This window comes from Kogia breviceps, chromosome 5, assembly GCF_026419965.1.
Source record: "Kogia breviceps isolate mKogBre1 chromosome 5, mKogBre1 haplotype 1, whole genome shotgun sequence".
In the NCBI taxonomy this organism is placed as follows: Eukaryota; Metazoa; Chordata; class Mammalia; order Artiodactyla; family Physeteridae; genus Kogia; species Kogia breviceps.
Window position 1 is genome coordinate 131,653,126 of NC_081314.1, and position 27,494 is coordinate 131,680,619.

A 27,494-nucleotide genomic window follows, 5' to 3' on the forward strand; every position below is an offset into this window, starting at 1 on the left:
GGGGCAACAAGTCTTTCATTGAAGGGGGTCTTGGAGTCACATCACAGGGATCACTACAGCAGACCCCTTCCTCGAGTCTGTTATCAAAAGAGGAGATAACTGCACTGGCACACATACCCTGCTCCCAAGTGTGGTCAAGGGGAGGCTGATTGTGGGGTGTGGGGCCTTGCGGTTGAGTTTCAGTTGTTGAGTTGGGATTTCTACATGCGAGTTTATGAAGGCCTTTGAGGTGTGGCATGGAGCTGGGGTAGGAAGGAATGGAGCAGGCCTCAGGCCAGAGACTGGGGGCTGGCTCTTCCCTCACTTCATGTTCTGGCAAAGTACACCAAAATGTTGGAGAATTCTAAATTTGAACCTGGGCTCCCAGGTTGTCATGACGGAGGATTTGTCAAGGCAGGAGAGTAGGACTTATTTCATTTAACAGTGTATTAACTTGATTTAACTCTTTAAAAATCTTTAAAGATAGATTGAATAGGGACCTCCGTTTGTACTCTTGCCCTGAGCCCTGCAAATGTGGGGGCTTTAGCTGACCACTTGTCCCTGTTGGATCATTTCTCGATAAATTCAGCAGAACTTTGCATAGCACGAGATTCACTTTGGCATACCTTGTGAAGTAAAAATTTTCCCAATTGAGATCCTTAAATTTAATTTTTCATATGATAATTCAGTTTACTTGGTTTAGAAAAAGATAATGGGGCATAGAGAATTTCTCTTTAGGAATTATGGTCATATTCATTTCACCCATTGGAGTCAGTCATGTGGTCCCCATTGCCTTTGCTCTGATGCATATGCATTGCTATTTTTACTGGGTCATTTTCCAGTATCCTGTGGCCAAGTGAGAGCCATGCTGGGAAGCAATCGCATTTTCATGGCAAGACAGACCTCCCAACTGCTAAGCTCCTTTAGGGTAAGAGAGGAGCAGCCCTCGCTAAGATGGAGAGACCTTTCTGGAGACATCTATCCCTCGGTGCACATGGGCCATTTCCCATCTCAGCTGGAATCCAGTCTAAAGTAGGTGGTTTATTCCCCTTTACTGTCTCATATAAACTAGAACTTTTGCTCACTTGCTCTTCGTGTTTCTAGTAGACGTGTATTGTTTTTGCCTGTCCTGAAACACTTCCCCCTTACTTTATACATATCCGCCCCGCTCACTCCATGGGTCCAGGAGAGCTGTCGACCACAATGGCCTGCTCTTCTTCCCCTGCTCAGTAAGTGGGGGAAGGGAGTGTATGTAACCCTGGCACATTTGGATATCTTTGCCAGGTCTTTAACTTTGAACAGAGTAACAACTTAGGCTAAAGGTGGTTAAAACTGACTTGTCCTAGAGGAAGCATCCAGAAGAGACATGTTACTACTACTGAGCTCTCTTGGGCTACCCTTACCTATCCTTACTTAAGCTTGCTGGGTTGGCTTTCTTTCTGATTTTGTGAGCTACCCAGAAACTTTCTAATAAGTTCTTTTGTTTACCTAAGTTAGCCAGAGTTGCTGGCAAGGAAAGAGTCCTAAGTGTCACACTATTCTTTCCATTTGGAATGTCTTCCCCCAACCCAACCCTATTTCCAGCTTCATGCCCTACATCTAGCCCATTTTACTTTCTTGACTTAGTAGGGATATAGTAGGGATAGCCTACTATTTCCCCCTAGAATTTTTCCCCGCTGATTGCCTGGACAGCAAATCTGAAATTACTCTAATTTACTGTAGTGAACTTTCAATATCAGAACTACGTTGGATTTTTCTCTCCTAGTATCTCTGTTAGCCCAGTGTGATGATTAAATCTAGGAAACTAGAACTCATAATGCTTTATGCTGATGTTGTTTGCTATCTTTAACCTTTAGAAAAGTCCATAAATTGAACAAAAAGCTAAAGTAAAAATTAGAACAATGTTAAATTGTTCTGTTTCAGGGTAGTGTGTGTATCAGAAATTGATTGTCACAATAATTCTCTTTAATAAACAACAACAATCTCAGTGGGATACAGCAATAAGTGTTTATTTAGCTTCGGTCTGCAGGTTCAGCCGATCAGCCCTGGATTGGGCTCATTGCCTGTGTTTACAGTCAGCTATAGGTTGGGTAGGGACTCTGCTGAGCTTGGCTAAGCTCTCTTCCACATCTGCGTGGCTTCTAGGATGGTCCTGCTAGGATGACTGGGACAACTCAGCTCTGGTCCTTGCATCTCTCATTCTCCTCCTGGTACAAGAGGGCTTGCTGGGGCATGTCCTTTTTATGGCAGTGTCAGAAGTAAGCTCAATCATGCAGGTGCCTTCCATGCCTTTGTTTGTGTCGCACTTATCATAATCTTATTGGCCTAAAGCGAGTCAAATGTCTGAGCACAGGATGGAGGATTGCTATAGAGTTACAGACAAAGGGTCTAGCTATAGGGATGAGTGACAAACTCGGGCCATTATTTACCACAGGGGTACACTTTTTTTCTTTTTTTCCCTTGCTTTCCTACATTTTATGATCTTTCTACAATAAAGCCTAGTTTGTTTAATAAAGGAAAATTTCCAAACTAGAGCAGATTGCAATTTGTTGAAAATTTAGAAAGAACTGTATATTTTATGTACCTTTGGCTATTCCATTGGCTAAAAGTACATAGTAATTTATTACAACTTACCAAAGCAACTAAACTGCTTGAGTACTCATGTTATTCTCACATTGGGTAAATACATCTTTCCCTGTTTCTGTTCACTGTGACTAGAGCTGGTAATTGAGTGCTGAAATTTATTTCTCTTATAGATTTGAATGTACCAGTAATACTCTGGTGAAGATTAAGTGCTGTGTGCTGTCTTGCTAGGGACTGAACCCAATGAACTGCTTATTTCTGTAAGCTATTTACAGTGAGCTTGGAATTTCATAAAACTAGAAGACAAAGCATGAGAACCTACTCATTTATCTTCTTTTTACATCAACTTTTTCATGTTCAAGTGATTGTCATGCTTTTAGAGGGACATGAGCATGTAACTTAGGTTTAATTGAAGAAGTTCGTTGTTTTTACATTGTACTTTATAGCTGAAATGTTCACATTGTCATCATGGAACAGAATTTACCATGACTGTGGTTCAGTTATCAAGTCTGAAAGAAAGGCCACCTCCTCAGAGAGGTCTTTCCAGACTATCCTGTAAAATATCTACTCTCTGCTATTATTCCCTAGCTCATTCTTGTTAGTTTATTTCACACAGCTACCACCACTAATAGTTATTTAATTATTTGACACTTGGTTTGTTTTCCCACCTCCTTCACCTGAATGTAAGCTCCTTAACAGCAGGGATCATACCTGTCCTGTACATAGTGACACTCCTAATGCCAAGCACAGTGCCTGGAATGACGTGTATTATATGAAGGAAGAGCCATCATAATTTATAAACATTTACATTTAAGAACCATATGTGTTAATTACCCAACTCATAATATTTTTTTATGTTACAGTTGTACAATAAAAGAAACAAACAACACTGGTTTTCTCTTGCTAAAAATAGTTGCATCTCTGCTAGAGGCCCCATCTAACAGTACCTTCAATATACACCTGATTAATTAGAAGTAACACCAACTGTTTGGTAGCAATGGTGGTTATAGGGTCAGAATCAGAAGTTCCAATGACTCTTAAACATTCACAGTGGAACAGCTGTCTAGGACTCATGGACATTGGTGGACAGGCACAATAAACCGTCCTGATTCTGAGGAAAATCTGTAACTTGGAATCTACTCAATACAATATCGCTCCATCGTACAGGCTAACTTGTGGGGACGTGTTTGTGTGGGTGTATTTACATGGTTAAGATTACGTGAAGATAGATGAAAAGGTCACAAGCTGGGTGGCTTAAACATAGAAATTATTTTCTTACATTTCCGGAGGCTAGAAGTTTGATCAAGGTATCTGCAGATTTGATTTCTTCTGAGAGCCATGAGGGAAGAATCTGCCCCAGGCTTCTCTCCTTGAGTTATAGACGGTCTTCTGCCTGTGTCTTTACATGTCCTTCCCTCTGTATGTGTCAATGTCCAAATTCCTCTTATAAGAACACAAGTCATATTGGATTAAGGCCCACCCTAATGACCTCTTTTCAACTTAATTATCTCTTTAAAAATTTTTTTTAGTTAATTAATTAAGTTTGGCAGCATTGTGTCTTCATTGCTGCACGCGGGCTTTCTCTACTTGCGGCGAGTGGGGGCTGCTCTTTGTTGCAGTGCGCAGGCTTCTCATCACGGTGGCTTCTCTTGTTGTGGAACACAGGCTGTAGGTACGCAGGCTTCAGTAGTTGTGGTGCATGGGCTCAGTAGTTGTGGCTCGCAGGCTCAGTAGTTATGGCTCATGGGCTTAGTTGCTCCATGGCATGTGGGATTTTCCCAGACCAGGGCTTGAACCTGTGTCCCCTGCATTGACAGAGGGATTCTTAACGACTGCGCCACCAGGGAAGCCCCTCAACTTAATTTTCTCTTTAAATGAAGGCTCTATTTCCATATACAATCACATCCTGAGGTTCTGGGGTTCAAACTGCAATGTATGGATTGTGGGGGGAACACAATGCAGCCCATGACTACTGGTCTCCAGCAAAGTCTGCCCCTCTTTATATTGTGCAACCAGTTCCACACAGCACAAGGGCCATGGCCCCATCAGCAAGAGGAGTTTGTCTAAGCAAGTGGATCTGGGCTGAGACTCTAACTCCTACCTGTCCAGAGAAATGGCATCTTCTCAAAACGCTGCTGAGTTTCGCAAATCTGCATATCTGGTCCTTTACATTGGCCCCTGAATGCATATTCCAGTTGCCCTGTATCTTAGTCTGCATTGGTGGTGACTGGATATTCTGCTTAGCTCTTCACAAACTTCTCTCCGTTTGATGGAGGCTCTCACCTGGGGTTGAGCATCAGAATCACTTCACCTTCTCTTCTAGAGCTTCTTCAGTAAAGAGGAGAAGGAAAAGGTATAATTTCTAGTAAAACAAACAAAAAACACTAGTTGAGCTTTACCTCATCACCTCCCTAAGCAATAATAAAATAATAATCATGATAATAGCATTTACTGACTACTCACTAAATGCCAGTCATAACTCTACAAGGTAGATACCACTACTATCCATGCTTTTTGGATAAGTAAACTAAGTCTTAGGATGTCAGAGTAGATTATTTACTAGTCACACAACCAATAAATAGCTGACATAGTATTTGAACTTGGTTATGACTGAAACTTAAGCAGTTTGTTATACTGTTAGCTATTCTCCTCTAACTTGCATCCATAACCAAGTAGTATCTCCCAATCCAGGTAGACTACTTTCTGGCACCCTTCCCCATTTTGCCAGACTATTTGGAATCCCAGCATACCTTGAGGAAGATGCCTCCATGATAGGACATGGCTACTGACTTCGGTAAAAGGTCTAGCCCTCAGCCTCTGCTGTTCTCCTTTATGTTCTTGTATCTGGTTTGCTACATTCTTGTCCCACTGCCTATGTTTCCATTTTAAAGACCATCTTCTAAAACACCTATAAAATATTCAAGGGAACTAAAATTTTCATTTACAAAATAATGAGTATTTTGTGCTATAATCCAAAGTTCTTCCAATAGTCGACTCTTAGAAAAATCTGGCTCTTAATGCAGACATGGATTTTATTTTTTAACATATTTATTGGTGTATAATTGCTTTACAATGGTGTGTTAGTTTCTGCTTTATAACAAAGTGAATTAGTTATACATATACATATGTTCCCATATCTCTTCCCACTTGCATCACCCTCCCTCCCACCCTCCCTATCCCACCCCTCTAGGTGGTCACAAAGCACGGAGCTGATCTCCCTGTGCTATGCGGCTGCTTCCCACTAGCTATCTATTTTACATTTGGTAGTGTATATATGTCCATATATACACTAACACTCTCTCACTTTGTCCCAGCCTACCCTGTCCCCTCCCTGTGTCCTCAAGCCCATTCTCTAGTAGGTCTGCATCTTTATTCCCACAGACATGGATATTTGCAGCAGACTTCTGCCTAGTTACAATATTGGTAATAGAAAAACCTTTTTTAAGTCCACACCTCATAAAATGCGATTGCAGGAAAATGCTTCTTAGTGGTTTTCATAGAATCTTGTCTTTTGCACAACAATAAAAGACAATTCTCCATTTTTGTGCAGCTATTTAACAAATGGAAATTCTCTTTTTATGTTTGAGAGGACAAAAAAGCAGTTAAGGATATTTGATTTGTGGTGATGACTTACCCAGCTGGTGAAAACCAAAGTTGTTTCTTATGCAATAACCACTGCATTTTAAATAAGTTACAGAGATGAGTCTCATTCTATGCAAAGGTAAATACTTGTATGAAAATCGAATTTTTATAAATGGAATTACATTTTAAATATACAATACATAAATTACTTATAAGTTTTTTTTCTGTTAGTAGAACATCTCTTTTATATAAATAATTGCTCAATGTTCACTAATATAAATTCAGATACTTAATTACAATAGGGAATTCATTTGGAACATATATAGTATACATATAAAGTACATATAAAGTACACATATTTATAACATAATTTTGGAAAGAATAGAAAGAATACATATTTGTAAAAGACACTGCTATTTCTAAACTTGTAGACATAATGTATATTTGAAAAGTAAATGTATTGAATTATTAAAAATATATATTATTATTGCTTAAGGTGGGCCAAAGTTAGCCATTATAAAAGAGAAAACAGAAAACATAGTTTCTTAGCTTCAGTTAAGGACAAATTTTATATTTTTAGTCAAACATTTCTACATTTGTTCAGCTTGTTTATTAGGAAGTTTTACATGAAGAATTTTATCCTCTATCACATGCTATCATATTACATAGGTGTTACTATTTATGTCCTTGAAAATCATTCATGTTCATTGCGTTAAGCAATGTTCTTTTTCTTTTCACTGCTAGGTAATTATTCTACTGTTAGTAGACATTTGTGTTGTTAGGTTTTTGGTGATTATGAAGAAGGTTGCTAAGAATTCTTGTTTTTTTGTTTTTTTTTTGGTGGACATATACATTCATTTCTCTTGCATATATATGTAAGAGTGGAATTATTTGGTGATAGTATATGTTAGGTATATATGTAGCTTTAAAAGATACTATCAAGTACTATTCCAAAGCAAATTTATTGTAGCAATTCACACTCTTACCAAAAATGTATGAGAGTTTAACTTGCTCCATGTCCTTGCCAACACTTAGAATTTTTAGCCTTTTCGGCATATGAAAAGATGCTCACATTGCTAATTATTAGAAAAATGCAAATCAAAACTAAAATGAGGTATTGCCTCATACCAATCAGAATGGCCACCATCAAAAAGTCTACAAACAATAAATGCCGGAGAGGGTGTGGAGAAAAAGAAACCCTCCTACACTGTTGGTGGGAATATAATTAGTACAACCGCTATGGAGAACAGTATGGAGCTTCCTTAAAAAACTAAAAATAGAGCTACCATATGATCCAGTAATCCATCCTGGACATATATCTGGAGCAAATTGTAATTTGAAAAGATACATGCACCTCAATGTTTACAGCAGCACTATTTACAATAGCCAAGACATGGAAGCAACCTAAGTGTCCATTGACAGATAAATGGATAAAGAAGATGTGGTCTATTTATACAATGGACTATTACTCAGCCATAAAAAAGAATGAAATAATGCCATTTGCAACAACATGGATGGACCTAGAGATTGTCATACTAAGTGAAGTAAGCCAGACAAAGAAAGACAAATATCATATGATATTGCTTATATGTGGAATCTAAAGAAAAATGATACAAATGAAATTATATACAAAACAGAAATAGACCCACAGACATAGAAAACTTATAGTTACTGAAGGGGAAAGGGGGGATAAATTAAGAGTTTGGGATTAACATATACACACTACTATATATCTATATCTATATCTATATAATGTATAACCAAAAAGGGCCTACTGTATAGCACAGGGAACTATACTCAATATTTTGTAATAACCTATAAGGGAAAAGAATCTGAAAACAAAAGATATGTATGTATAACTGAATCACTTTGCTGTACAAACATAAAAAACAAAAGACAAACCAAAAAAGAATTGTTGGTCTTTTTAGTTTTTGCCATACAGGTAGGTGTTTAGTGGTATCTTATTTGGGGCTTTAATTTGAACTTCCCTATTGAGTAATGTTGAGCATCTTTTCATATGCTTATTGGCTATTTTGATAGACTCTTTCATAAAATGCCTTTTCAAGGTTTTTGACTGTTTTTAAATTGAAAATCCTCCTTTTTTTTAAATTGAAAATTCCTTTCTATTTGTACTTGGGCAAATTAGGGGAAGAAATAGTCACTCCTTCATGGGCAGAATTTAATTTTTTTGTGTATTGATTTATTCCCAGAGAACTTTAAACCTTGCTGCACTTTGTGTTCATCTTTGTATACATTGTGGATTGACTCTAGTTCTTAAGATAGTTTTCCTATCTTAATTTTAGTCCCCCAGATGCTGTTGTTATACTGTCTGCTATAAGAATGCACAATAGCATTTTGGATGGATATATAAATTACATATTCCTACAGATTGATTATTAATTAAATATTAACTCAAATTAATATTATTACATTATTTAAGAATTAATATTATAGCAATATTATTAATAATAATAATTAATGAGAGGGAATAGAATAAATGATTTACATGAAAGTGGACACCCAAGATTAATGTTAGATCCCTCAACTACTCAGATTTCCATTTTTCTTTCAGCTGTATTTTGTGACCTCTGTAGAGATTGTTCCATATATTTCTACTTTTAAATTGTTCTTGATTTATTTTCTTAACACACCATAAATGTTATTAGAGAACAAAACCATTGTAAGTAATTAAGAGAATAAACTCTTTCTTCATTGTTAGAGTATCATGGTGTGTATTTATGCTCTGGGGCCAATAGACCCATCTACTATTTTAAATAATGTGCTCAGAACATTTAGTATTACATATTATGGAAAAATAAACTGCTGAGGAATAAATAATTGGCTTTTAAGATTAAAATGCTTTATCTTCCTAATTAAAAAGGTTGATACTAAAAAGCCAAAGCTAAATTTGCTTAGCTTCTGGATTTTTTTGTGTTGTTTTGTTGCTTTAATGGGAGAAAAAGAGAAATTGCCTAATGTTGGTTTAAGTGTATGGCCTTATCTTGGGAGCAGTCATAACATTTTAATAGAAAGTGTAGAACATTAAAAATAAGATTTTAGGTGCTACTTTCTTGGGCTTAGTTAGAGGACAGAACAATTACACAGTGATTTTATGATCACTCCTGATGTGTAATATTTATTTTTATTTGCTCTTCATTTATATTTAGTGCATGTTGTAAAACTACATAAGGCTATCAAATAATTTTAGAAGTTATAATGGGAAACAGTTCTTAATGATGATTTTTTTAAAAAGATTCACTTTGAAGTGTATTAAAGACACATTCGGCTGAGTAAAGCAGCCTCTATGCATCATAGATTTAATTTAGACACATAATAAAACCTTTCCATGTGCTTGTAGAAATAATACAAAGATCAATAACCTGAAAGGAGCCAGAGGCATGAAAATATATGGTAGATGAGGCTCATTTTGTATGAGACAAGAGAAGGAATATTTAAAGCTAGTGACAGGTTAATATGGTCTGCTTTACATTTTGCCTGCTATATTACCAGAGAGTTGCATCTGTTTCCAAAATTTTAATCAAAACCACCGAAGGAGAAAGCTGGGCATTCAGAAAAATGAACCTAGTGGCTGACTAAAGACTTTCAGCAAAATAACATATTCTGCATAACCTGTTATCTCTCTTTATTTTATAAGGACCTCATCTTTGAGTTGTTTTGGGCAACTGTGTACCTACCCAGACTGTGAAGTTATGATAAATGATTATAACATCATGATACCAAGAAAACTTCCTTAATTTTTGCCTTTAAAAATTAAGGTTCTTGATATATTTGGCATTTAGAAAATACATGGTCAGTGGAAATCACTCTAATGGCATTTAAAAGTAACGTATTGACCTCATGATGTTTGCATGTCAGACATGAGAAAAGAATGCTCTTAAGTATAATAGTTGTTTCCCTTGATAGCATGGGTTGAGGCCATTGATCTGGCTGGCTATGTGAGTGTCCTCTGACTTCGTCATATTTCCATAGGTCCTTTCCAAAGCTTTGCAAGAAATATGAGAGAAATCAAGAGCTAGGAGAGGACACTTGCAAGATAACGCAGGATTTTTTTTTGTCAAGGCTAAATAGCAGGGACAAACTCAGATGCCCACAGCGATTGGGCAGGCTGAGTTTAACAACTCAAATTGAGTGACAAATAGCAAATAACACAGACCTCAGAGTCAAGAAGTGGTTGTAACTATGAGAATCCAGAGTGCTTATGCTTGGTTAAAGAGGCAGCTATTACCTAACTCTAATCAATTGCATGAAGGCCTATTGTTGCAGTGTGATAATTGTATTTTAGAGTTGTAATCAACATGACTTTCCCTATGGACCAAGTTAGAACTGAATTCATGAAGCCCCAGGGGGTTTTGTACTTGTTAAAAATGTTGTTACTTTATTGATTGACCATGTGGGTAAAATAGCCATAATTTCAGTACAGTAAACCTACTGTTAAAGTTGAGATCATAAAGCAGATGTCACAGCCATGGTTTGAACACATTCCTTTTGAGAACATTAGTACCTACTGTGAATCATGAAACTGGAAGAGTTACAAAGGTGAATAACCCATCTTCACAGTCTAGCACCAGTGGGTACAATTTAAATGCAGTCAGAAAATAAAGGTCATGTAATTTAATGTTTCTTACAATGTTTATGTTATACTTTGAATAAACTGAGTTCAATATTTATTTTTTGTTTCTAACTACGTAACAATTCTAAATAGCTGAGTATTCTCTCTTAATTTTAACTCTTGAATTTCTAATTTCTTATATACTGTTAATGTGAAATTAGAATACTGACGCCATTTATGCTCAGTGCTGGAGTGCTTATATACTGAATAACATTTGGATTAGGAGATTACATTTGTACTTCCAAAGAAAGTATAGAAGCATATTTAAAATGTTAAGATGAAAAAAAAAATCATTCTTTGTATTTTCTCAGTTATGGCCTTTCCCTAACTCCAAAGTGAGTATCAACAAACATCCTTTCTGGTCTTGACACCAGTTCTGACTAAGATGGAGAGTAAATTTGGAGTTTTAGTTCCACCTGGAAGTAGAAGGTGATATAATTTTACAGACATAGTCCTGGTAGTCTTTTTCCTTAGGCAGCCTGTGCATTCCTCTGTTGAGGTAGTCCAGGTCATGGGGTTGGGTTTGGCACCTCTGTGTCTCTAGAACTCCAGTTTCCTGTAGTGCTTGGACCCCCCAACTGGGAATTCCAATCTGTGAGGCCCTGGTATTTCCCAAGTGATGTTGTATCATCCTTCCAGTACTATCAGCTACTTGATCATCCTCCCTCTCTGAGCATCCACAGGAACTAATATTGTCATTTATGCTTCTATTGGTCCATCCCACCCTTTGGATTGGACCTTCTTGAACAGTCATACCTGTGTGAACCAGGCTGACTTCTCTATGTGACCCTGAACAAAATATATTAATTTGTTGGTTACTCCTACAGCAAAGTTGAGTATCCAGTGGTCTCAAATGTGGACTTTCCCTCTTCCCCTCTCCAGGTGAAAGTGAGGTCCTAGTGTTTTGTGGTGGAGACTGTCTGAGACTCAGCAATATTTGCATAGCAGTCTAGAGTTTTAGAAGTTCTTTAGTATCAGAATTTGAATCCCTGAACTACAGCCAGTTTCACCTTCCAGAACATCATACAGTGTCACTTCCATGAGACTGTCTTAGAATAATAAGCACCATCACAAGGTCAAAATTATTGATCAAGGAAAAACATAACTATTAGATAAAGCTATTATTTTCCTTGCTTACATCAAAATGGTCTCCAGGTAGCCATGAGATATGCTCAATAGAATTAATTTTTGATTTAAAAAGATATATATGAGTTCTGGTTTTCATTGCTTCCTTGTCAATAAAATGTTTCCGTTGGGAAAATCTGAAGTTAAATACACAGTTGCTGCAAGTATTGCCATTTTGGAGCTTGTCAATATTTTGCACGCTGGCATCATCACAGTAGGACTCACATTTCTTATTCATTTTTTCTTCTTTTTCAAACAACTTTATGTCTCATAATAGGATGGTTGTTAAGGACTTTAAAATGTGAATTGAAAGATTCACAAATTATTATTATGCCTTTAACTGAAAAAGGAAGAAAGTGGAAAGTATGGAAAAAAACAGGTAACTCTTGCCTTTAAGTTAAAATTTTGGGAGCCTTAGCTTTGTAGCACTGCTCTTGGCTAATTTAAATAATCTACAGTAAGACTGAATAAGAAAGTGAGCCCTTCTCTGGCACACAGGGGGAGTGATTATGGTGAATAACTAGAGGCATTTTCCTTGAATTGAATTCTTGGCTCCAGCATAGATTTTATTGGATTACCTTCCTAAGCCACCATCCACTGTGTTATGAGCATACATCACTCGCTGTAGCTAGGCAGCTGTGAAATGCAGCACAGTATCTACTCTGCTGAGGAAAAAAATCATTTTCAAACTTTATTTTATATTCTTATGACTTGTGGATAAAAACATTCTACATTCCCTGGAAGTCAGAAATTCTCAGTTTCATTTTCAAACCTGAGTGATCTCCTCTTCTCACACTCCCACAATTATGTTCTACATTTGGAAGATTATTGAGTGTACTGTCAACTGGTCTTTAAAATACATTCTTCAAATCCTGTTCGTGCTTGAATAATGTCCTGTCTATCTTCAGCATGTATTAATGACTGAAATAATAAAAGATATTTACCTAAAAATAGGTTATATTTGAAAGCTACTTGACGCTGTGCATATAATATGAGCTGTCATTTAAAAAATGTAGTATAGGGCTTCCCTGGTGGCGCAATGGCTGGGGGTCCGCCTGCCAATGCAGGGGATACGGGTTCGTGCCCCGGTCTGGGAAGATCCCACATGCCGCGGAGCGGCTGGGCCTGTGAGCCATGGCCTCTGAGCCTGCGCGTCCGGAGCCTGTGCTCCGCAACGGGAGAGGCCACAACAGTGAGAGGCCCGCGTAACAAAAAGTGGAGTATATTTATATGCACATAAGTGAAAATCTGTGAAACTAGTGGTATTAGTAAGGATAGGATGAATTATGCTGCAGTAACAAATTAACTCTGAAATCTGGTCTAAGAAACACAATAAAGGTTAGGGACAAAAAGAGATTTATATATGATTACACAAAGACTGTTAAGGCTCAAGCAACTCTCCAGGGTCACTCCTTTCCATGTGATGACCCAGGAACCCAGTCCATTTGCTTCTTATAGTTCTTCCATTTCAACACATGGCTTCCAAGGTTGCTTCCTAAAGCAAAGAGCGGCTCGTGAAGGCCACAGTTTGGAAGTGAACTAAATTACTTCCACTGAAGTTTCATTGCCTAGAACAGGGTTTCTTAACCTTGGCCCTATTGGCATTTGGGGCTGAATAATCCTTTGTTATTGGCAGGCTGTCTTGTACTTGGTAGGATGTGTCACAGGATCCTGGGCTCTTTATACTAGTTGCCAGTAGCACCTTTTTCAGCTGTGATAACCAAAGATGTCTCCAGACATTACTAAATGTCCCCTGGTGGAGTGGTGGGGAGTGAGGGAGAAAATTGCTCTTGGTTGAAACCCATTGAACTAGAACTAGTCATTCAGCTCTAACTGCAAGATTGTTGAGAAAAATGGTCTTCTTGTGTTTGTAAGAAGGAAAGGAGAACCAGATATGAATATGCACTAGTAGTCTATAACACATTAGCTAATGGAAATAGAGGAATTTATAAATTTTACTATATATCTAAACATATATGAAAATGTTAATATGTTTCAGTTTCAACATGAAACAAATAATATTGCATGTTCAAAGTAAATTCAACAATTCTTAAGAACTAATTAAATTTTTTAAACTATAAAAAGCAGTGAAAATACATTGAAGAATTATTAAATAAGTTGAAATTATAATTTTTTGTATTTGATAAGAGAAAACAAACATTAGCTTTAATGTAAATATGAATGTTAGAACAAATTAGTGTTACTGTGAAAACTTGTTTAGCATCTCTGAGCTAAACAGAGATGTTTAAGATAATTTCTTCTTTTGCATTAAAGATAATTTATTCTTTGGCATTAAAATAACCATTTCTAGGATAGACTAGTTAAATGTATACTTTCACACATTTTGGGATCTTCGTAATCTGCTTTGTAAATGTGTTGCTAAACTGTATGTATTAGTCATGAAATAAATAATATATATTAGTCATAAGATAATTAGTCAGAATGCTTCCAGTTACAAGGATAGAAACCTGGTGGAACCATCTGGAAGAGACAGAAAGAGAGAGAGAGAGAGAGAGAGGCTGATTTATTAGAAGGAGTTTTTGTTGTACAATAACAGATGTTTGTTTCTTGTTCCTGTTACATTCTGGTTGTGTCTCTGTTCCACATACATTCTCATTCTGGGAACTGGGCTGAAGGAGCGCCCCTGATTTCAGTCTTGTGGAAAAGAAAAGAAATAATTGTAGAACCTGGTGGTGGCTCATAAAATTTTTGCCTGGATGTATCATAAATTACTTCTGGTTGTATTCTGTCAGTTAAAGCAAGCCACATGGCCAAGACTGATGGCAAAGGTGAGGGAAGTATCACCTCCCATGGGGAGATATTGCAAGTGACATGACCAAGGAAGTGATGTAGAGTCCTCTTAAGGAGAAGGCCACAGATCATTGTGAGCAATAATAGAATCTACCACAGATGTTAAGATGAATCATTGAAGATGGAGACAGACCTAGACCTGGGGGCACAATTGTAACCATCTCTGCTTCTTCCAACTATGGAAAGTAAGATGAAGTGAACAGCAGTCCTAAGTTTACATTCTCCTTGTTAGGAACAAAAAGGATAAGGACTTCTCTCCAGGAATTAGTTCTGAACATCCCTGATGGGCTGATTTGTTAGAAGGAGCTTTTACTTTACAAAACCTTGACTGATTGGCCACACCCAAGAATCCATTCTATGTGGTTAAAAGTAGAGCACTGAGATTTCAGCTTGTCCATAATCATGTCTTGAGTGGGTGGAAAATGTTTCCCTCAAGGAAGGCAGTCGATGCTGTTGCTAGAAGTAGGTGCAAGTTCTGGGAAGTCCAGAAGAGATGCCCGCTGTGTGGGCATTACTGAAAGGTAGTAGGCCATAATATAAAAAAACAATAGAAAAACGTGAACTTTTCCATCTTCATTTAAATTTTCACTTCCCTAGTCCCATAGTTACAAAAAAATCTTTGCCACAATCAAGGGGTTGCAGAGAGCTCAAAAATCAATTTTTGGGAAAAATAATTCCCCAAATGCTCCTTATAAGTCTTTGAATAGGGATCCAGAACAATAAAAGCTTATTGCTCCATTAAAATAATATTGCTAACTTGGCAAAGAAGATAACTTAAACTTACTTTACTCTTATTCCCAATTATTATTGATTTTTTTTTCAAAAACTGTTTTGATATACTGAGACTCCTTAATGTAGTGAGTTGGAAAATGATCACTGAACCAACAGTTATACATTATAGCCATTTCTAGACATGTCTGAGATAAAGAGAAGCTCAAATTTTAGTCATTGACTTTGAAATGTTTGCAGGTTAAAAGTAGAGATAGACACATTCATATGAAGAGATAATAGCAAATAGCAAATACCAAGAGGATAGAGACAATGAGTTGTTCATAGCCAGGGCTTTTTCAGTAGTTGGCTAAGGTAGTATAAGAAAACGAGAGCCCTGAGATCACAGGGGCAGGGCAGACAATTGGGGATAGTTTAGTATAGTACTCATTGTAGTAGAGGCGCCATTCCCAAATGAACATGTCTATCCAGGCAGGCAGGTGAACTGTGGTGTCAGAAGGATTTAGCAGCAGGTTCTGAAAATTTAACTTTACATTTTAGGGCAGTGGTTCTCAAGCCAGGGTGATTTGGCCTCCTCAGGAAGATTTGGTAATGTCTGGAAATAATTTTGGTTGTCACACCAAAATGGGAGGTGGTACTACTGGTATCTAGGAGGTAGACATCATGCATACACATCCTACATTGCACAGGACAGTCCCTCATAACAAAGAATGATCCAGCTTAAAATGTCAATAGTGTTAAGTTTGAGAAATCTTGCATTGGAAAGGTCCATGGTGATGAGGAAGACCTGGACTAGGGTGAAATGTAAATAAAAGAAGCAATATATATCAGAGTCATTGCAAAGAATGAACTCATGGGAGGATGTGTCTGATTGGGTAGAGCCCATAATAAATTTGTCCTGAAATTTATCCATTTTCATTTCTTACATTTCAGTTTGGGCCCATAATTGGTGATCTTTTCATTGACTGAGGGAATACTAACAATGCTATAACAGTTGGAAGGAAACTTAGAGGTAATTTAGATCTTGGGTCAAGAAAACTCAAATGTCTTCAATGCCCAGACTAGTAACCAAATATGTGGCTCAGGTCAGGTATAAAATTAAAGGGAGGCTCTGTGAGCTGAGAGGACCCAAAAGAAACAACACCCTGGTAGCAATGAGCATACCTACCACCCAGATCTTGGTTTCTAATACCATTTTCCAGTGAAAGAAATGAGGGTTCCTGGAGAAATGGTTGATTCTAGGACTGGGGCAGGAAATGTAAAACATAAATCTTGAGCATCTTATAGTATTGGAAAGTAAGAAAGAGCTAAAAAAAAAAAAAAAAAAAAAAAAAAGTCCAAACCCACATTGATGGGGTGTGTCAAAGAAAAGGATCCAACTGAAAAAGCTTCAGATAACAAATGCTAGGACAATCCCCAAAGTATAAAATAAATATCCATGAGTTCATATTGATATAAATAAGTGATTGAATAAATTTTAAAAGGAAAAAAGCCACAAATCTCCCATACAGAAAAATTACAAATAATTTGTGGAGATATTCCACCTCAAGGAGCAGGAGTGTAACTACCCATTCCTTAAGTGTGGGCTGCACATAGTTACTTCCTTCTAAAGTATATAATGTGGACAGGAAGAAAAGGAGTAACTTTCCAGTGAAAAAGCCTAACAAATACTACTTCATCCAGGTGATCAGATCAATATCAGCAGTCATAAATCATGTTGATAGTATGTACTGTTGATATGATGTGATGAGAATGGTACTTTCCTTCTGTGATCTTCCTTCCCAAAACCTACAACCCCAGCCTATTTATGAGAAAAACATCAGGCAAATTTCAATAGATTAGCATCCTACAAAATACCTGACCAGTACCCCTCAAAACTGTCATGGTCATCAAAAACAAGGAAAAGTGTGAGAAAATGTCACAATCCAGATTAACCCCAAGAGACATGATGACTAAATGAAATATAGTATCTTGGAGGGGATCCCAGAACAGAAAAAGTGTTACTGAGTCTAAACTTGTACTGCTTACAGCACAACAGGCCAATAAATTGAGAGATGAATTGCTGGGGCAAGGGATAGTGACTTTATTTGGAAAGCCTGAAGACCAAGAAAATGGTGGACTAGTGTCCCAAAGAACCATCTTACCCGAGTTAGAATTCAGGCTTTTTTTGTACTAAAAGGGGAGGGGATATGGCTGCCTGTTGCAAACTTCTTGGTGCAGGAATCCTTGTTCTTGCAGCTGTCCATGTAGGTCACAATGTTCCATAAACCTCCAATAAGACAAATGTTATTCTCTGTCCTGCAACTTTCTATCTCTATATGAATGGAAAAGTGTTAGGTTTTAAAGGTCAGAGCCTTGAGAATGGGCTATCATGTATATTTCAGGCTCTAGGCAATATCCTTTTACAAAAGGTGCAGAGGCAGCATGACTAAGCACAGGCAATAGACCACAAGGGTTAAAGCTAAAGGAACAGATCCGATACAGAGTCAGGTTTGTTGTCTGTTACAAAAGACTTGAGGCAACAAGTAAAGAAATTCAAATAACTAAGGATTTTATTAATAATAATGTATCAGTACAACATTGGTTCATTCCTTGTAACAAATGTACCATACTAATATAAGATGGTAATAATAGGGGAAACTGTGCAGGAGATATATAACTCTGTACTATCTGGTCAATTTTTCTGTAAATATAAGACTATTCAAAAATGATGTCTCTTAATTTTAAAAAGATTAAAATGAAGGAGTGGGGCTATGGTGTACCAGAAAGTGAATGTCCTGCCTATCTGCATTCTGCAGACTGACAAAAGACAATGGATTTGGCTTGCAAAGAAACCTGGTCCAAATGTCAAATTTGTTACCCCTAATCTAGTCAACCTCCTTCATTTTGCTGATAACAGCATCAGAATGCCATCATCAGTGAAAGATTTACCAAAGTCACACAACTATTAGTTGCAAAGTCAGACCCTGGAAGCAAACTGCCTTTACTTCACTGCAGTGCTGTTTCCTCTCTAAGTAACCTGTGCTATGGGCCTGATGCTGTATCAGTGAAAGTAGCAGACAGTAGTGAACAGCCAGTTCATCTTTGCTCTTCATTTCTAGATATTTGTGAATAGAACAACACTGAAATCTATTACACAAGAAAAATAAAATTCAGGAAACAGAATTCTAAACATAGCTAGCTATTAGAAGAGAAATTTTAACCTTTGTCAAAAATTTTTAAGAAACAAAGGAATAACATAATTCTTTATCTTGTCATGAAGTTCACAGTAGCCAAAATTGGTGAACAAAGAATACTAGGCTTGTGGTTTTTTTTTTTTTTTTTTTTTTTTACAATGGTAATGAGGATACAATAAAAAATCTTGGGATTTACAAAAATCTGTAATTGTTTGAATGTTATATGATGAGATATTTAAGTAGGAGTCAAAATGCAGACTAATTCCTTACTTGGCCAAGCTATAGTTTTCATGACTATGGACATGACAGAACCTAATGATAAAGTTAGGAAAATATTGCTGTGGTTGAATACTTCGATGTTATTAATGCACTTTAGATGAACTGATATTCTTGTAAATGAGAAATGAACACAGCATATGAACATAAAATAGACTTTTTAGAAGTGTTATTAACCTTTTAACAAGGGAGTATTCTACATTAATTATCAGTTTGAAAATTGTCTATTTTTATTTTGAAGAATTGGCTATAATTTTAAAGACTTCTAAAAGCCAAGTATTGATATCAAAAAAGGCATACTTAATAGAAAGAAAATGTGTTTTTTCTTCAATCATCAAATCAAACGCTTGGCATTTGATAGACTGGCCCAAGTTCCCATCTTCTTTCTCTTGTGATAAAAATTGGTAATATTTCTGAGAACTTGCTATGGACTAGCTCATTTGATCTTTAATATCAATACAATCCTCAGAGGAGGAATTATAGTTTTATGACTTTAAAGGTGTGGACACTGAAGGTGATGGCTAGTAAGTGGCAAAACTGGGACTTCTATACTTATCTTCTATGTTCTACTGATGTGCTTTAGTTCTTTATAAAAATTAAAATCTGATCATGTCATATCTACTTAAAACCCTGCAAAGGCTTCCCATTTCTATCAGGAGCAAGACTCAGGAAAGTCTTCCTTTATGAGTTCTTGCTACTCATCACCACCCCGCAGAGGAGATCAGGTGGCCTTGTTATATGTTTCCATATAACAAATATCTCTGTAAAATAAATAGCCTGTAATTTTTATTTTATAGTGCTTTAAAATAAAGTCTTTTATTTTATTTTATTTACTTTATTTTTTATCACACATCTCATTGTGTATTTGTTTGATGATCTGTTCAACATCATTTATCCCATAGCCAGTAAGCTCTTCCAGGACAGAGACCATACAATTCATCACCGCCTTCCGAGCTCTTGGAATAGTCCCTGAGACACAGTATATGATGGAGAATATTTATTGAAGGAATAAATGGTAAAGGGAAATCCCTTTAAACAGGATAGCATAAAATTTAAATAGAGTACCTTAGACTACTTGTCTTACTCTATAACCCATGTGGGGGCCTATCTAATATAGTAACACTTTTTTTTTTACTTTTCAGAATTAAGTGTGTTTGGATAGAGTTCTAGATAGAATTGTCCTGGACTGAAATCTATTTTTCATTCAATTATATGAAAGTGGGGTCAAAGTACAATATATCAAAGTTTGTTGTACACATTTTTCTATTTATTATTTTTTTTGGCATTACCACACCAAGAAATATCTGATCATTGTAATCATTGGCCTTACTGTTGTCTAATGTATTTTTGGTTGTTTACCTTTTTGTTATGGGAGTTTTCAAATATACATATATGTACATATATACATTTTCATATAAATATACACATATTCAAATATATACATATATTTTCAAATATATGTGTATATATATTTGAAAATTCCCATAAATTTCCATTAAAATGTCCATTAAAATTCCCATAAAATCCCATAAAAATAATTTTTTTATTATGGGAATTTTCAAATATATATATATATATTTGGTATACATATATATATTTGAAAATTCCTATAATAAAGTATAGATAGATGTACATATCTATACATATCTATCTACCTATACAGAGAGAGAGGGTAGTAAAAAAAAACCCTATATCTAATTATGTAGCTTCAGCATTTATTAATATATGGCCATTTTTGTTTCATCAATACCCCCATACATTCCTACTTCTAGATTTGTTTGAAAGCAATTCCCAGGCATGTCATCTCATTGTAAATATTTCAGTATGTATCTCTATAAGGAAAGGACTCTTAAATATATTACATCCATAATACATTATCAAAAAGAACTTGATATTTCTTTAATATCATCAAATACCTTGTCGGTGTTCACGTTTCCTCAGTTGTCTTATAGAATTTAAAAGTTATTTTTCAGTATATTTGAACTGGGTTCTAAATAAGATCCATACAACGCAACTGGTTGGTATCTCTTTTAAAATATAGAATTCCTTTCTATCTCTTTTATTTTCTTGAGTATTACCTAGAGTCAAATAAATTACTCTCACTTTGGAAAGAAATAGTTTAGCCAATAATTTTTACCCAAAGGTAATTCTATGCTTGTATTCACCCTGAAGAATTGTTGATTCTATTAAATAACTAGTGTTCCTAGTTGTTACTTGCAGCATTTTAAATTAGAAATCGGAAAAAATGATCCTTGTCATTCCATGGCTGATGGGAAGGACTAAAGAAAAATATGGAATACCCCAAAAGATAATTATTGATAGGATTTTTGATGTTTTCTCTACTATTGACTGAAGCAGAGTGTGATGGAATAACTTACAAAATGCAGAAATAAATCTGTCTAGTCTAAGAAGCTCACTTAAGTACAAGATATAATCATGAATATTTCCTCCTCTGAGAACTGCATGAAGAGTTTAATGATTGAGAGAAGGCAGAATAAAACAAATCTTTTCAAGAATATTTTAAAATAATTTCATGGTATGGTGATTTTGGGTATTGTATATTTGCTTTGTCTGTATAGCTGACATCTCCCATTTTTCAAAATCTGCCTATGGCTTGGTTTGTGCTAGTCAATTCCTTTATCACACTGATCCATTTATCATGTACAGGATTGTTTATCCTTAGAATTTTTGAGGATTTCCTTTACTTATTGTGTTTCCATAATGCACTGCCTTTAATAAACAGAATTTGCTACTAACTCATCACAAGTAGCTTTTCCAGTTGCGGTTAAGAGATGATGCTTAAATTAAAAGCCATTATATCCATGAGAGTTATTTAGGATTCCAGCTGTGGCTTTGAACAAAGCACAGGGGTGTATCCTATGTAAAAATCAGATACTGAACAATGAGCACTGAGTTCTAGTCAGTTCATTCATTTGTACTTAGTAATCATCCATTATGTTCTAGATCAGTGGTTCTCTGACTTGGCTGCCTTTTACAATTGCTTGTTAATCTTAAAGCAAGATAAAATAGTGATGCTTGAATCTCTTGCTCCAGAGAGTCTGGTTTAATTGTCCTGGATTGAGCCAGGGCACCTATCTGTTTAAAAGCTCCCTGTGTTTCCAATATAGATTAGGTTTGGGGAATGTTGTTCTAGACACTGGATACAGTGGCAAACCAGGAAGATGATAAGGAAACTTATGTTCCAGAGTGAAAAAGGAGGACCAAAAACAGGTGACTAAGGTGAATTCACATGTGCTCAATTCAACAAAAAAGGTAGAAATAGAGGGAAAGGATAGAAAGGTACTGAGGAAGAGCTACTTTAGAAAAAGTAGTCAAGGGAAGCCCTTTTTGGACAGATGAGAATTGGATAGAAACTTGAATGAGTTTATAATGCTCAAGAGAAGAGGAGAAGAGAAGGAAAGTTGTTTCTTTAAAGATGAGTCAAAATATGTAAATCTCATCCATGTTAGCATTAAGAGCTTTATTTTTCTCAGAAAGTTAAGATTCAGGACTTGACATTTTAATCATTTAATATTATTGGACACTTACCTAATGTCACACACTGTGCTAGGCACTGGGGTTGCAAAGATGAATAAGGAATGAGAAACTTTTAATATAGTGCCACACAAATGAAATATTTGATGTAACATGGACTGTGCTGACATAGAGGTAATAGCGAGAGGGAGCCTGTGACCCCCCAGTGGGTTTCAGACTCCCTTTAACATATTCAACGGACTACTCACTCAGGCTATTTTCTATTTAGCACTTCTTTTTACCTTAATTTTGACTTTTGCCTTCATATTTTAGAAAGCTGGTTTTAAATGAAAGAGCTGACTTTTGTCAAGCAACTGTACTGATCTTTGGGTAGAATTGATCAACTAAGTGATTTAGTTTAAGAACATTTGCTTCTCTTTAACTGTGAACTCTGCTAGGTACAGTAGAGATTCAAAATTAATAAGATGTAGTTAGTTACTTGGATGAATTTAAGGAAAAGCAGGTAAAACAGAAAAGAGCATAATCACTCACAATGCAAAATTATAAGTGCTATAATAAGGTGTGCAAACTGTGTGGTCGAGTGGAAAAGGGAGTGAGGAAGTTACACCAATAATAAACCTTGTTGACATCCAGGGTACCTCAGAGGGCTAGTGCTGGCTTTATTCGTATTTATTCTACAAGATGATGCAACTGAGAGATTGGTTCAAGATGGCAGAATAGAAGGATGTGCACTCACTCACTCTTGTAAGAGCACTGGAATCACAACTAACTGCTGAACAATCATCAACAGGAAGACACTGGAACTCACCAAAAAAGATATGCCACATCCAAAGACAAAGGAGAAGCCGCAATGAGATGGTAAGAGTTGCACAATCACAAATCAAATTCCATAACTGCTGAGTGGGTGACTCACAAACTGGAGAACAATTATACCACAGAAGTCCACCCACTGGAGTGAAGGTTCTGAGCTCCATGTCAGGCTTCCCAACCTGGGGTCCGGCAATGGGAGGAGGAGTTCCCAGAGAATCAGACTTTGAAGGCTAGCAAGAGTTGACTGCAGCATTTCGACAGGACTGGGAGAAACAGATACTCCACTTTTGGAAGGCACACACAAAGTAGTGTGTGCATCAGGACCCAGGGGGAAGGAGCAGTGACTACACAGGAGACTGAACCAGACCTGCCTGCTAGTGTTGGACGGTCTCCTGCATGCAGACGTGGGAGGTGGCTGTGACTCACCATGGGGACAAGGACACTGGCAGTGGAAATTCTGAGAAGTACCCCTTGGCATGAGCCCTCCTGCCATCTGCCACTAGCCCCACCAAAGAGCCTGTACCCTCCAGTGCTGGGTTGCCTCAGGCCAAACGACCAATAGGGAGGGAACTCAGCCCCTCCCATCAGCAGACGAGCAGATTAAAATTTTACTGAGCTCTGCCCACCAGAGTAACACCTAGCTCTACCCACCACCAGTCCCTCACATCAGGAAGCTTGTACAACCCTTAGTTAGCCTCATCCACCAGAGGGCAGACAGCAGAAGCAAGAACTACAATCCTGCAGCCTGTGGAACAAAAACCACATTCACAGAAATATAGATAAAATGAAAAGGCAGAGGACTATATACCAGATGAAGGAACAAGATAAAACCCCAGAAAAACAATTAAATGAAGTGGAGATAGGCAACCTGGCAGGAAAAAAATTCACAATAATGATAGTGAGGATGATCCAGGACCTTGGAAAAAGAATGGAGGCAAAGATCGAGAAGATGCAAGGAATGTTTAACAAAGACCTAGAAGAATTAAAGAACAAAAACCTAGAAGGATTAAAGAACAAGCAAACAGAGATGAACAATACAATAACTAAAATGAAAAATACACTAGAAGGAATCCATAGCAAAATAACTGAGACAGAAGAACGGATAAGTGACCTGGGAGACAGAATGGTGGGATTCACTGCTGAAGAACAGAATAAAGAAAAAAGAACGAAAAGAAATTAAGACAGCCTAAGAAACCTTTGGGACAAAATTAAACATACCAACATTAGCATTATAGGGTTCCCAGAAGGAGAAGGGAGAGAAAAACGACCTGAGAAAATATTTGAAGAGATTATAGTTGGAATTTTCCCTAACATGGGAAAGGAAATAGCCACCCAAGTCCAGGAAGCACAGAGAGTCCCAGGCAGGGTAAACCCATGGAAAACATGCCCAGACACATAGCAATCAAATTGACAGAAATTAAAGACAAAGAAAAATTATTTAAAACAACTAGGGAAAAACAACAAATAACATACAACAGAACTCCCATAAGGTTAAAAGCTGATTTCTCAGCAGAAACTCTAAAACCCAGAAGGAAGCAGGATGATATATTTAAAGTGATGAAAGGGAAGAACCTACAACCAAGATTACTCTATCTGGCAAGGATCTCATTCAGAAACAATGGAGAAATCAAAAGCTTTAAAGACAAGCAAAAGCTAAGAGAGTTCAGCACCACCAAACCAGCTTGACAACAAATGCTAAAGGAGCTTCTCTAAGTGGGAAACACAAGAGAAGAAAAGGACCTACAAAAATAAACCCAGAACAATTAAGAAAATGGTAATAGGAACATACATATCAATAATTACCCTAAATGTGAATGGATTAAATGCTCTAACCAAAAGAAACAGGCTTGCTGAATGGATACAAAAAAAGACTCATATATATGCTGCCTACAAGAAACCCACTTCAGACCTAGGGACACATACAGACTGAAAGTGAGGGGATGGAAGAAGACATTCCATGCAAATGGAAATCAAAAGAAAGCTGGAATAGCAATACTCATATCACATAAAATAGTCTTTAAAATAAAGAATGTTACAACAGACAAGGAAGGACACTACATAATGATCAAGGCGTCAATCCAAGAAGATATAACAATTATAAATATATATGCACCCAACATAGGAGTACCTCAATACATAAGGCAAATGCTAACAGCTATAAAAGAGGAAATCAACAGTAACACTATTATAGTGGGGGACTTTAATACGTCACACCAATGGACAGGTCATCTAGACTGAAAATTAATAAGGAAACACAAGCTTTAAATGACAGTATAACAGATAGATTTAATTGATATTTATAGGACATTCCATCTGAAAACAGCAGATTACACTTTCTTCTCAAGTGTGCATGGAACATTCTCCAGGATAGATCACATCTTGGGTCACAAATCGAGCCTCAGTAAATTTAAGAAAATTGAAATCATATCAAGCATCTTTTCCAGCCAAAATACCATGAGATTAGAAATCAATTACAGGGAAAAAAGCATAAAAAACACAAACACATGGAGGCTAAACAGTACGTTACTAAATGACCAAGAGATCACTGAAGAAATCAAAGTGGAAATCAAAAAATACCTAGAGACAAATGACAACAAAAACACGACGATCCAAAACCTATGGGATGCAGCAAAAGCAGTTCTAAGAGGGAAGTTTATAGCAATACAATCCTACCTCAAGAAACAAGAAAAATCTCAAATAAACAATTTAACCTTACACCTATAGGAACTAGAGAAAGAACAAACAAAATCCAAAGTTATTAGAAGGAAAGAAATCATAAAGACCAGAGCAGAAATAAATGAAATAGAAACAAAGAAAACAATAGCAAAGATCAGTAAAACTAAAATCTGGTTCTTTGAGAAGATAAACAAAATCGATAAACCTTTAACCAGACTCATCAAGAAAAAGAGGGAGAGGACTCAAGTCAATAAAATTAGAAATGAAAAAGAAGTTGCAGCAGACACCGCAGAAATACAAAGCATCCTAAGAGACTACTACAAGCAACTCTATGCCAATAAAATGGACAACCTGGAAGAAATGGACAAATTCTTAGAAAGGTCTAACCTTTCAAGACTGAACCAGGAAGAAATAGAAAATATGAACAGACCAATCACAAGTAATGAAATTGAAACTGTGATTAAAAATCTTCCAACAAACAAAAGTTCAGGACCAGATGGCTTCAGAGGTGAATTCTATCAAACATTTAGAGAAGAGCTAATACCCATTCTTCTCAAATTACACCAACAAATAGAAAGATTTACCATGCTCATGGTATGAATAGATAAAGATGTGACACACACACACGTGTGTGTGTATTATTTTTTTCTCTCTTTTTCTCTCTGTGTGTGTGTGTGTGTATTATTCAGCCAAAAAAATGAAATCTTACCATTTGCGACCACAGGGATGGTTCTAGAGGTCATTATGCTACATCAAATGAGTCAGATAGAGAAAGAAATACTGTATGCTATCACTTATATATAAAATCTAAAAAACAAACAAAAATACCCAAACAAAATAAAATGAAAACAGATTCATAGATACAGAAAACAAACAGATGAATGCCAGAGGGAGGGAGTTGCAGAGGTACAATAAGTGAAGGGTATAAATCTTCAGTTGTAAAATAAATAAGCCACAGGGATGTAATATACAACATAAGGAATATGGTCAATAATATTGCAGTAACTATGGGGACTGATGGTTACTAGGATTATTGTGATGATAATTTCATAATGTATTCTTATGTCAAATCACTATGTAATACATCTGAAAGTAACATAATTTTGAACCTCAATTGTATGTCAGTAATACAAAAAATGGAAATACATTTCATAAGCCTATATCTACCATAGATAATGATTCTTCTGATGGATCTGGATAAAGTCAATTTGAAACCTTCTGAAAAGTATTTACCATTCTAGATGCCATTAAGAACATTTATTATTCATGGGAAGAGGTCAAAATATCAACATTTTGAGGAGATTTGAAGTTGATTCACCCTCGTGGATGACTTTGAGAGGTTCAAGACTTCAGTGGAGAAATTAACCACAGATGTGGTGGAATAGCAAGAGAACTGGAATTAGAAGTGGAGCTTGAAGATGTGATTGATTTGCTGCAATCTCATGATAAAACTTTATGGATGAGGAGTTACTTCTAATGGTTGAGCAAGGAAAGTGGTTTCTTGAGATGGAATCTACTACATCCTTTACAGATTTACAAAAATCTGTAAAGATTTTTGAAATGACAACAGAGGATTTAGAATATTATATAAACGTGGTTGATAGGCAGTGGCAGAGTTTGAA

The 27,494-nt window shown here is 36.4% G+C and overlaps 1 long non-coding RNA gene across 1 annotated transcript in view; it reads left to right on the top strand.

Moving 5' to 3' along the window:
- The first annotated feature begins 830 nt into the window (after positions 1–830).
- Positions 831–27,494, top strand: part of LOC131757664 (uncharacterized) — an 88,890-nt gene continuing 62,226 nt past the window's right edge. The window contains exon 1 of the long non-coding RNA XR_010840822.1: positions 831–1,011. This is a non-coding gene — a long non-coding RNA (uncharacterized lncRNA). The remainder of the gene's footprint in view (positions 1,012–27,494) is intronic.